General features: G+C 41.2%; 1 protein-coding gene across 3 annotated transcripts in view; it reads left to right on the top strand.

Moving 5' to 3' along the window:
• Positions 1 to 12,469, top strand: part of KDM4C (lysine demethylase 4C) — a 381,686-nt gene that overhangs the window by 359,451 nt on the left and 9,766 nt on the right. The window lies entirely within an intron of this gene.

The raw sequence follows: 12,469 nt of genomic DNA, 5'->3' as shown, positions 1-12,469 counted from the left end.
TTGAGATATTTTTATACACCTTGATGTTTTTTTGCAGTTGTACATTTCACCACAGAAACTTTATAAGTCTTTCCATAGCAGTAGGGTGAGCCCCACACATCTGTCTGTTTTATCAGTTCTGTACTTTTTGCTTCACCCATTTGGGAGTCACCCAGTTGGTTTAAGTTAAAACAGCTCTTCTTGGGTGCCCACCAGAGAATAAGTTAGTGCTGCATGAGTAGGTCTCTTTCTTGGGGTGTTTATCCAAAAGGATGCTCCCTTTCTTTGGCCATGGAAGAAGCTGATATTATAAGAGCTAAAAGAATATAGCCAGAGAGTGACTGAGATTACATTAAGGGAAATGTTAACTATTTGTCTGGGTTCTATTTTTCTTCCCTTCTTGTGCATATTCCATTCCCAATACTTTAGTGGTAGAAGAGAGCGCATAGACAAGGGCCTTGGAAATTTAGGAACCATAATCTTAGTTCTGCCTGTCACTTCCAGTGGGACTTGGATAGGTCATTCAGTGAGGAAATCTTAGCCACAGTGTTGGTTGTCTCGTTCTGAGTAGTCATGGCTGAGTTCAGGTCTGTTGCATGAATGAGGCAGGCTAATGAGTAAGTGTGCACTTCCTCTCACTGCAGCTTTTAAAACACCCCATTCCCTCCCCCCTTCTCCTCGGTGACCCCTTCCAACTCCTACTCCTAGAGGAAGTTTCTTCTGCCATACGCCTGTGAGTGGTTCTCAGGCCCTTTACTGAACACAAGTGAGCAGGTAGCTCACTACCAATTTATTGCTATAATGATTAGGAAGCATCTGCTTCTTTGTGTAGAGTCTAAACACTGCCTTTGCAATACTTCACGAGCCAGCCTTAGTTTGTGACTTCTGGTGCAAAACTGGAAAAAAAAAAACACACATTCTCTCTTTCCATGCCTATAGAGAGCCATCAGTTTCCTCCCGAGTCTTCTCAAATCCAAACAAAACTGTCCTCCTGCCTGAATCAGTTCACACACATTTGTTGTGGGAAGGAATGAATGATTTAATGAAAAAATGGTTTTCAGAATGCTCTTCCTCCAGGACACTCAGGATGATATTTTTTGGACGATGCCCCACTCAGAATGTTGCTCTCAGGTGTGAGAACACGGTACCTGAAACCCAGCCCAACCGTGCAAGCGTGACAGCTCTGGTCCTCCAGTCTGCCGTGGAACACCTCCCACTGCAACTATGAGCCATACTACATGAATTATTTATGCCACTATTAAAAATCATGTTTGCAGAGACTATTTAATGGCACAAGATAATAAATGGAAAAATCAGGCTCAAAAATTGTATATACAGTATGATCCCAATTATATATAAAAATATAAATATGCAAAGCAAAAATTCTCAAAGGAAATGCATCAAAATGTTACTGATTATATCTGAAGAGTGTAATCATGGGTGATTATGATTTTCAACTTTATCACCTTATGGTTTCCATATGAGCATGTTTTATTTTTATAATCAGAAAAAAATGTTATTTTTTAAAAAGATCTGAACCCTTCTGAGAATTCTTTATATTGTGAGTCATTTTCCCTGATTTTCCTTATCTGGATTCTTTTAGATTCTTATGTCAAAATTTCATTTTAGTTCCCTCATTTCTTAGCTGTCTGGGATATAATAACCATGTAGTATGCTAATAATCTTTCTGTTAAATGCTTCTCCTTTATACTGTAGTTCTATATTAGTAGTTCTTACATCTATCTTTTCATTATTATTTTGTAATTTTTGTTGAATTTATTGGGGTGACATTAATTAATACAATTATAGAGTTTTCAGGTATACATTTCTACAATACATCAGCTATATATTGTATTGTGTGTTCACCACCCCAAGTTTACCTTTTTTTTTATTTTAATGCTTGCATTTTCTGCTAGAGTTGCATAAAGTAAAAAACCACACCTGTTTGTTGTTCTCACTGCAAATCCTGAAGCAAAGGAGGTGCTTGAAAAATAGGTGTTGAATGAATGACTGCCCCCTTGTCTTCTTCCTAGGTGTTTGATTCCTGCCTACCTAGAGGACTGGGTTGTTTGGATTTCAACTCTGATAATATTGTCTGATCTGCTGTAGGAGGTTATTGGCTTCTCACTGCATTCTTTCTTCACAAGCTTGAATCCCAAGGGTCACCTTCTACCAAGGTTTTGTTGTCCCCTCACTGTCATCCTTCAGATGTTCCCTGTTGATATAAATCATATTCAGTCACATTTCACATCAAAGTCACCAGCTGCCAGTCACTGAGCTTTGCTTTTCTGTTCTCTCCTTTTAAGTATATTAGTTACTATTCTCCCCAAAACCATACTTTTGTATTATCACCTCCATTTGATTGATGAAGAATCCAAGACAGAGAGAGGTAAAACAACTTTTGCCTGGTAACAGCTCTTTGACCCCACGTAGTGTGGCTCCGGACTTAGAAGCACTAACCTGTGCTGCTTTAACGTGATGTGTCCTGTGTGAGTCCAGCACACACGCTAGGAGGGAGCACACACACCACAGAGTGAAACAGGAATCTGGCGCCGATGCTCTGATCTCAAAGCCGCCCGTGTGGCCTGTGAGCACAGGATAGCCTTCTTTCCCACAAGGCTTATCTTTACCTTTCCTTTCATCTTTCTTTTTCAGCTTTTGGAACTGGCATTTATTTTTAGAAACCGTTACAGATATGTTCACCTCAAGCCTGTCTTTCTCCATTTTGCAACATAAATTTTTATGATATAATAAATATTTTGTTTCCCACATGCATTTTAGCCTCTGCCAACATGTATAAAAAGGGGGAAAAGATCTGTTCTATATAGATGGAAAAAATTTTCTTCCTCTTTGAATATGTGGAGTTTTGATCCTGAGGTCCTTCCACATTAGTGTCTGCAGGAAAAGTAGGAGGAGGTTGCAGCCAGCTCGGGACAGTTCTTAGAAATGGTTTTGGCTGTCTTTCCAAGTTGGGAAGAACTGGACAGATGGCAGACAACCATGTAACCCTGGGCAAAGGAGTTGACACCAGTTATCCATAAATTTGAGGTAAATACTAGGATCATTATTGGAATTATTGAAATACAATGTATAAAGCAGTTAGGATGGTGCCCAGCACATAATAACACATTCAGGTAGTGTTTGTTATTGTGGTTTGATTATTTTTGTTGGTGATTGTGGCAGTAATTTTTAGTTAGCTCCTTGGTTTTAGAGGATCCCTGAGCATAAGACTACTAGTTACACTTGAAAATTATACATCTTCTATACCTTTATCAAAGGAGAGGTTATTGAAAGACATCTAAAAGGATGATCAGAAAAGTGTAAACAAATAAGTCTCCTTTTCAAATAGTTTGTATATCAAGGGCTTCTAGGAGTTGAACTTAAAAGATTCCCTATTTTGGCCTCTGCTGTGATGGGGTATCAGCCCAGGGATCATTGGTGGGATCATCCAGAACACTCTTCAGAAGAGAAACCGATCAGGGCTATAGCTCTATCCTCCTGGCTTGGCCAACCAGTGAGTATATTCAGTGCAATCGCCTGACCAACTGTGGGCACCCAAATAAAGTCAAGTTGTTGACGTCAAAGGCTCCAACAGTGATCCTGCAAAACGCTGCTGGAGCCACCAGCTCGCTTCTCTCTTGGGCACCTACCTGTTTTTAAGTGCTACCTTCCTCTCACCACAACTTACCTAGCCAGTTGCAGGAGTTTTAAATAAACTTCTGTGATTAGTGATCTAATTAGGGACTCTGTGATTAGTTCAGTTTGTATGAAGGGTGATATAACATTGAGGGAAGGCATGAGTAGTTTTGGTTAATCGTAAGGAGAGAAAGTTCTTGATACAGTTGGTAATGAGGGGGTAAGTCCTGGACACAGAGAGCTCCTACTTCCCTGCCATATTCCTGTTATCACATACAGTTCCTCATATTGTGGATATTCATGTATATGTTTGAGTCTCCCACTGGACTCTGAATTCCTTGGGGGAGAGGACTTCACAAGTACTATATTTGTCTCTCTCCAATGATGAGATTAGTCCTAGGCATAGAGGAAACACTCAGTGTATACCAGAGTGAGAGAGAGAAGTGGAGAGAGAGGAAAGAAGGGGCAGGTTCTCTCTAAGGTGGGTAATCAGTGAATAAATGATCCTTTTAGTTCCATTCATACTCCAGTTCTAAGAATGCAGAGAACTTTTTGTTAGCATTTCCAAGCCTTCTGCCTTGTCCCTGATGCCCACATATGCTCACTGCCTTTCTGTGTCCCTCTGTCACAGGTCCTTTTGGTTAGATTAGATCCCCAGTATCACCCCTGACTCTGGTTACTGACTTTTCCATGTATCCTCACTTCAAAAGAACAGGAAAGTTAATTTCCAAAGAAATAGCTAACTTCATGCTTTCTATGCCTTTTAAAGCTTTTGCATGGAATCTCACCTATTTCTAATTAACATAAAGATGTAACTTACTTTAGAAATATTCCTTCTGAGGCTTAATGTAGTAACTTTCAGAAAACAACCTCCATCTCAACCTCTGTGCCTTTACCATGCATGTGCTCACTCTTGGCTTATAGCAGAAGAGAAAGTCTATGTTAACAAATTAAGTGGCCCTCAAGAATTCACCAAATGTCAGTGCTATTCTTTCTGTGAAGACATTCTTTCAGAAGATAGGTAGAAGTGTCAGGATATTGGTGAAGTATGGGTGGTGGGAAAGAATTTAGCTGTTTGAGGGAATAAGGAGGGCATTGCTCCAGCTTAATGGAGACAACCAGAGCATCTCAGATAGAGAAATGGTGTGTGTGTGTGTGTGTGTTTTATTTAAGAAACAAAGAAAAACAACTAAAAGGGATGTCAGACTTGGAGTTTTCCTAGAATGATAAGCATCAGTATGGAAGTGAGTTGGCTTGAATCCATTACCCCACAGGCTGAAATGACAGTGTTTTATAACTAGCACAGAACATACTTAGATAAGATACCTCAGTGCAGGAGCATTCCAGATTTTCTTTCAGGTATATTAGAAGGCTTTCAGGTACTGTAGAATGGCTTTAGTCAGAGGAAGTAACATGGAATTAGTTCTTTCTTTATATGTAGAATGTATAGTGTATTCTGGGAGATGATCTTACACAGTGTTCTCAACCTGGCTGAGCATCAGATTGCTTTGTAAGAGCGCTCTGTCATACTTAAACCAGCAGTTACTTATTAGTCAGAGCCATCAGTTGTTAAATAACGAAAACTGAGCATAACTGATTTAGGCACTGTAGAAATTTAGAGGAAGGCTAATGGGAAGCCCACAGAATCTCTAGTTCTACAAACAGAATAAGGTCAGAAAACAAGGGAGATCAAAGGGACGCTACTCAGCCAGAACATGGGCAGGACAAAGCCACAGAACACAGGCAGGATGAGGCCACTGAACCAGTCCAGGAAGGATGTGGCCACCTTCCCCTATGTGGTCTGCCTGGATCTGGACTCAGCCATCGGCTGCTACTGCTATCTTCTGTTTCTTTGCATCCCTGTTCACAGGTTTTACATCCTGGGTAGGGGAAGCCAACTGGCCAGGCCAGCTGGGCACAGGAGTATCTGGCATGTACCAGTGCCTATAATGGCAGGCCAGCTCTGTCTGCCACTTAGACTCTGAAGGGGAAAAGCGATTCAGGTGCTGGTCAGCCAAACAAATGACAGATAGCCAGTGTGATTGGTGCCGGCTGTCAGTCAGTCTTGTTAATCCCTGCCAGAGTCCAGTAATGAGCAGGTGATTATCACTCAAAATGCCAGCAGCTGCTGCCATCAGTTTGCTGCTGGTCGCTTAAGCATGTTTCCCTAGGGGTGCATCACAGGCTCTAAATTATATGTGGATTAACGACTGAGAAATCATGTACTGTGTCTTCATTGGGTACAGCTGGACATACAGACAGGGCTCCTTGTTTTGTATTTTATATTTGGTAGGGATAGAGGTAGGCATGGGTGGGGAGGGGAGTAATAAGGCAAGCAACAGTGAAGGGCGGTATTCTTTAGAGGTTTGTTTCAAATGGTCCAGTAAGAGTTCCAAGAACATGATTTCAGAATTCAAATAATCACACTGGCAGTTGGGCTTTTCTCTGTAGTTGGTGGAGAAACATAGGAGTTTGGCTCTAATTTTGGCAAGAATATGCTATGACACAGTCTTCTTGCCTGGGTTGATGACCCATCTCTCTCCTTTAATCAAAGTCAAAAGTCCATTTTTGACTGTGATTATTCTTTTTACATCATCTATTTAGTACTCTAGCTACCAGCTTAGTGGCAGCTCCAGACACTTGTATCCCTGCAGACAGGATTCGGGCAGATTTTAGGGATGTTTACACACCTCTGGAAGCAATACAGCAAATGGTAAACAGCTATTTTTGTTAGGCGAAGGCAGACTGCTTCTGAGGGTCTAGATAGCAACTGAAAAAATTCATTAGTTATAGTTTTTATGTGTACAGTTTTCCAGCAGAGATGTGTACTTGCTTCAACAACATGTTACAAACTTCATTAGGAAAGAGCTTGTTAGCATTTACATCCTTTAATATAATAGATCTCAAAATCTAGAATTCTTTTTAAAAAATCACTCAGGTCACCTAGAGCTATGGGGAGGAGTAGAGGCCTGGAACTCTCATCTTGAATGTGTGCCCCAGTGGTTGGGACCATACTTTGAGACGCTGCCCTCTATTGTCTTGTTCCTTTAGCACAACCCAAGGCAGATGTGAACAAGCTGAAAACCTTTAAAAGCAAGGGCATACCTTTCAATGTGGTTTTCCACAAACTAAACCCCCTCATTTTCAGACAGTTTATTTGATTTTGCACACCTTTTTATATTGCATCAATTATGCTATTATAGTTGTCCCAATTTTTCCCCTTTGGCTCCCCATCCATCACCGCCCCCCCCCCCCACTCCCTCAGGCAATCCCCAACCCTTAGTTCATGTCCATAGGTCATACATATAAGTTCTTTGGCTTCTTCATTTCCTGTACTGTACTTGATATCCCCATGGCTATTCTGTAACTACCTCTGTGTACTTCTTAATCTCCTCACCTCTTCACCCATTCCCCATACCCCGCTCCCATCTGTCAACTATCAAAACACTCTCTGTATTCGTGAGTCTGTCTCTGTACTTTTTGTTTGCTTAGTTGGTTTTTTAGATTCAGTTGTTGATAGCTGTGTAGTTTATTGCCATTTTATTGTTCATGGTTTTGATCTTCCTTTTCTTTCTTAACTAGGTCCCTTTATCATTTCATATAATAATGGCTTGGTAATGATGAACATATTTAGTTTTTTCTTGCCTGGATGTTCTTTATCTGCCCTTTGATTTTAAATGATATCTTTGCTGGGTAGAGCAACCTTGGCTATAGGTCACTGCTTTTCATAATTTTGAATACGTCTTGCCAATCCTTCTAGCCTGAAAAAGTTTCTTTTGAGAAATCATCTGATAGTCTAATGGGAACTCCCCTGTAGCTAACTAACTACTATTCTCTTGCTGCTTTTAAGATTCTCTCTTTACCTTTAACCTTTGGCATTTTAATTACGATGTGTCTTGGAGTGGGCCTCTTTGCATCCATCTTGTTTGGTACTCTGTGCTTCCAGGACATGGATGTCTATTTCCTTCACCAAGTTAGGGAAACTTACTTTCATTATTTTTCAAATAGATTTCCAGTTTCTTGCTCTTTTCTTCTCTTTCTGGCACGCCTATGAAGTGAATGTTAAAATGCTTGAAGTTGTCCCAGAGGCTCCTTACAGTTTCCCTTTTTTTTTTTGTTTTGGATTCTTCTTTCTTCTTGTTGTTCTGATTGGTTGTTTTTTGGTTCCTTATGTTTCATATCATTACTTTGATTGTCAGCTTCATCTGTTCTACTGTTGATTCCCTGTAAATTGTTTTTTATTTCTGTTAGTATTTCCTTCATTTCTGTCTGTGTCTTTTCTATGCTGTTGGGATCCTCCCTAAATTCCTTGAGCATCCTTATAACCAGTGTTTTGAATTGTGTATTTGACAAATTGCTAATCTCCATTTTCTATAGTTTTTTTTTTGTGGAGTTTTGATCCATTCTTTCATTTGGGCCATGTTTCTTTGTTTCCTCATTTTGGCTACCTCCATGTGTTTGTTGCCATGTATTAGGTGAACCTGCTATGACTCCCTATCTTGGTAGCATGGCCTAATGTAGTAGGTGTCCTGTAGTTTCTAGTGCCATGGCCTCGTATATCAACCAAGCTGGGTAATCAAGGTGTGCCCTTCATGTGGACTGAGTACAACTTCCTGTTATAGTTGAGCCTTGATTGCTGTTGGCACATCAATGGGAAGGAATTGGCCAGGCCAGCCAGCTGCAAGGACTGACTATGGCCACTGACCACCAATCTCTGTGGAGGATCCACTGTGCAGGAAAGGGTGGTCTTGTTTCAGTGTTGTCTGTAGCTGTCCACTGGGTGTCCATTGTAGCTGTCTGGGGTTTCCCGGGTAGTGCAGGCCAGGGTCAGCCACCACCTGTTCTGCCTAAGACCACTCAGCATGAGCTACAAAGCAGCCTGCATATGGCTGCTACTAGTACTGGGCTTGGAGGTTCCTAGGTGAAGCCAAACTGAGATCCAAAGCTGGCTGCTGCTAATGTCAAGCCTGGGGCTGCTTAGCCAGAGGTACAGGGGTGGCAGCTTGCTGAGGTTGGTTGGTGTTTATTTGAGAGGATTTATGAAGATGTAAAGCCTGAGCCAAGACCAGCCACTCATATGGAAAAGCCACCCTTGACAGCTTGGGTAGGTCAGAGCCTCAGGGATTATCCAGGGTGGGGCAAACAGTGTTAGTCAGGGTGGTGGAGTCTCAGATATGGCGCCACCCTGCCAGCTCTGTGGCTCTGTGGGGGAAGGACTCAGAAAAGGAACAATGGCCTCTGCCCACCTTTCTGTCTGGGAAGAAAGCTGTTTCCCAGCTCTTATCCTGATACAAGACACTTCAGTTCCTCACCATGTGCCACTGGTACCTTTTAAGTTGCTACCCTGGTGTTAGAACTCGGAGTAAGTCCTTGTGTGAGCTTTTTAAGATGAACTGCTTGGGACTCCAGCATTTCTTCCATCAACTCAAACCCCTCTGTTTTTTTACACCCAAGAGTTATGGAGGCTAATCTTCCTGTCACTGGAACCCTGGGCTGGGGGATTCTGGTGTGGGGCTGGGACCCCTCGCTCCCAAGATATCCCTTCCGAATTTTTATCCACCACACGTGGGTGTAGGACCAGCCCGTTCCACATATCCACCTCTCCTAACAGTCTGGATGGATATAGTTTCTTTAGTTCCTTAGTTGTCAGACTTCCATTCAACTGGATTTCTGATGGTCCTGAGTGATGGTTGTTCTGTAGTTTAGTTGTAATTTTGATGTGGTTGTGTGAAGAGGCGAGCCATGTTTACCTATGCCTCTATCAACCACACCTTTTATTTTTGATAAAAACCTTTTTTTCCACATGAAAAATTACCCAGAAACCCTAGTCTATAAAGCATGAGTTCTGTTCTGGTTAAAGTGATTCTAGGGGCCAAATCTGATGTACTCTGCATAGATTTCAGCCCCTTTAAGGACCCAAGAGGCCCCACCCCACAGAGCTGTGGAGTCAGGGGGACAGGCCTCCAAGCATGGACAAGCCTATCCGCAGGTTGGGGAACTAGATACTGTTGATTCCTCTAGTGTCTCACACAGGCAGGTGGTCAGTGAATAGATATTAGATTAGTGATTGTGACAGTTTTGAGGACACCCGCAACTTTTGCTTTGGAAGGATCAGGGATACCTAAATATCAAACCTTTCAACTTCCTCATCAGCTGATATGTTCCTGGTTCCATTTCTGTTTAAATGCTTTATACTCCATGTAGCTATAAAAAGTTTCTAGGAAACTCCAAGTTCGATACAGCTGATGAATTGAAACCATTTTTCTTTTTTTTTTCTTTTTTTTTATTTTATTTTAATGAAACCATTTTTCTATGGAGGAAACTAGATGTTACAAAAATAACTCTTTTGTGTTTTTCTGTGAGTGCCTTAAATCTGTTTGGAAAGTAGATGGGATTTAAGTAATGGATAATACTCATTAAATGAAGTTATATGCAAGTCAGTTATGTCCTCTTCCAGCTAAAGGATTTGGCAAAGGGTGAGAAGGCAGCCATCATGACAAAGAATAGTGCCTCCTGGCGGTGCAGGGGAGGGGAGTCACAGAACAATTTTATATTATACTGCTGCTTGGTTATATTTCTCTGTTTTCCCACTATGAATAAAGAAAAAAAGGAGATGTAAAAATAAGAATGTTGAGAAAGGAAACTGAAGTATCTTCCCTAGATTTTGATATGGAAGAGTATGAATTGGTCTAGAGCTTTGGGGCTGATAGAGAGCAAAGCGAGGCTATGGCTGAGCCAGGAGTTCTTTGAGGCCAGGCCCTTCCGGCCAGATTAGGGTTCATTGTGATTAAAGTGTCACTGACAAACAGTAAGAAAAAACGTGAAGCAGTATTTCAGGCATTTAGTTTTCAAACACCTTTCAGTAAAAAGAAGTGGTTTTTACTTGTTGATGTTGCATACATTTAGTTCATTAATAAAGCTATACTTTTATGACAAATACCTTAAGTAAACTTTATACTTTGCTTAGGCCACATTTCTGTGGCCATCACCACACTGTGGTAGCATGGTACCTAAAATTGCAGGTCAGGATTGTTTAGGAAGGTTATTTTAAATGTTAGAAACCTCCATTGAAGGTTAAATCTGTAAAACTAAGGACCTAACTCTCCCGCTTAATGGTGGTTTTTGGTGGATGAGGAAACTGGAAGCGAAGCCTCCATTATTCCCTAAGGCCTTGACTTGTCTCTGTTGGGATTGAAGAAGGGCCCAATAAATAGAACTTATCCTCCTCAAGGAAAAGCAATGTAGAGAGACAACAAAGTCCAGATTTGCAGATGTAAAAAATCTCCTTTATTACAAATAAAGTAGATAGTGTAGAGCAGGGGTGTCAAACTCATTTTCACCAGGGACCATATCAGTCTCGTGGTTGCCTTCAAAGGGCCGAATGTAATTTTAGGACTGTATAAATGTAACTACTCCTTAACAGTTAAGTGAGAGCTTGGCTCTGCTGCTGGGTAGAAACAAGGAGCCGGGCTTGAATTCAGCCTGCGGGCCTTGTGTTTGCCACCGGTGCTGTAGAGTGTGGCTTGTGGCTGCAGGCAGACAGGTTTCCTAATATTTGACGGGAGAATAAGACAGGCCTCCTAGGGATGCCACCAGCTCCTTTCTGGGAAAGGAGCAGAGCAGAATGAGTTCTCTGCCCAGAGGGTGGCTCCAAAGAGAAGGGTAAAGTGAGGGGTTAAGACAGAGCCACATATGTCCTGGCTCACAGCCCCTGGGTATCTCAGCACATTTTTTACAGTGCCCCTAGGCCAAAAGAAATAACAAACAGTTCCATTTATTAAGTTAGTTAGGTCTCCACAACTCAATAGGAGTAGTAAGCTAGGTGTCTGACAAGTGTCCTGTGCTTCTCCTGAAAATATTCCATGGAGCCCCTGTGTATCTGGTATGGCACCTAAGGCACTGTGGTTCATAGTTTGGAAAATACAGTCTCCTTCAGAACTCAAAAATAAAATTAAGTCACTTCTTATTCTCTTAGTAGAGTGAATGAATGAGGGAGTAGAAAAAAGTCTGGGAGCATCACCCTAATGGAGCTTCCTCCACAGGGAAGAAAACTTTAGGAAAGGGCAGAAACATACTCTTGTCCCAAAGTGTCACCAAAGTATCCAGGTTTCAGCTCAGAGTTATCCCAGAGTTAATGTGACTCCCAACCTAGGAGATGGGACAGTGTGGGTAATACTTAGAAGCTAAACCTTTCAATTTTCTTAATACCACACATATATCAGGAAGAGAAATGGAAAATGAGGTGATAATCCCAGGGATGCAGGTAGACTACTACGTTTCTATAGCCTGCCCTATATAACCACATTTTAGTTTTGCATGCCTGAAGGCAAATATTATGAAGAATAAACTTGTTTTCACCGGACTAAGTTAGATACAGACTGTCACTTCTACAGAGCCTCTGGGCATAGTTTTTTTTTCTTTGCCCATAGCTCTAAATGGAAGCATAGCCTATAGAGAGAAAAATGAATAGCTGAGCTTTTCATGTCTATTTTGATCTTACAATGAAATGGCCACTCCATTATAATGCGAGACTTCTATTAATAATGAAAAGTAATATATGGTAGATTTCTAATCATAAACAACTAAATATTTTCTGTGTATTCCTGTCATTATACCACAGAACCATGCCCTGGCTACATTTATAGCTTGATTGGTCAAGTGTGCATTTCAGTTAGTCAGACTTGCCTCATCAGTGCAATACCAGGATTAGCAAAACATGAATTGTTAAACATCCAAAAAAACTTACCAAAGAAGTATTTAATTTCTTTGTGTTAAAATTTCATTGTGCCAAACTGAGCACATAAATTTAAGAGCTTGCAACATGTCATTGAGAATATTTTATTGTTTTGCCTGT

The sequence above is a fragment of the Phyllostomus hastatus genome, unplaced genomic scaffold (assembly GCF_019186645.2).
Source record: "Phyllostomus hastatus isolate PE091 unplaced genomic scaffold, TTU_PhHast_1.1 phas_contig_34, whole genome shotgun sequence".
NCBI lineage: Eukaryota > Metazoa > Chordata > Mammalia > Chiroptera > Phyllostomidae > Phyllostomus > Phyllostomus hastatus.
Note: the sequence above shows the minus strand (reverse complement) of the source record. Positions and strands in the feature narration are given on the sequence as shown.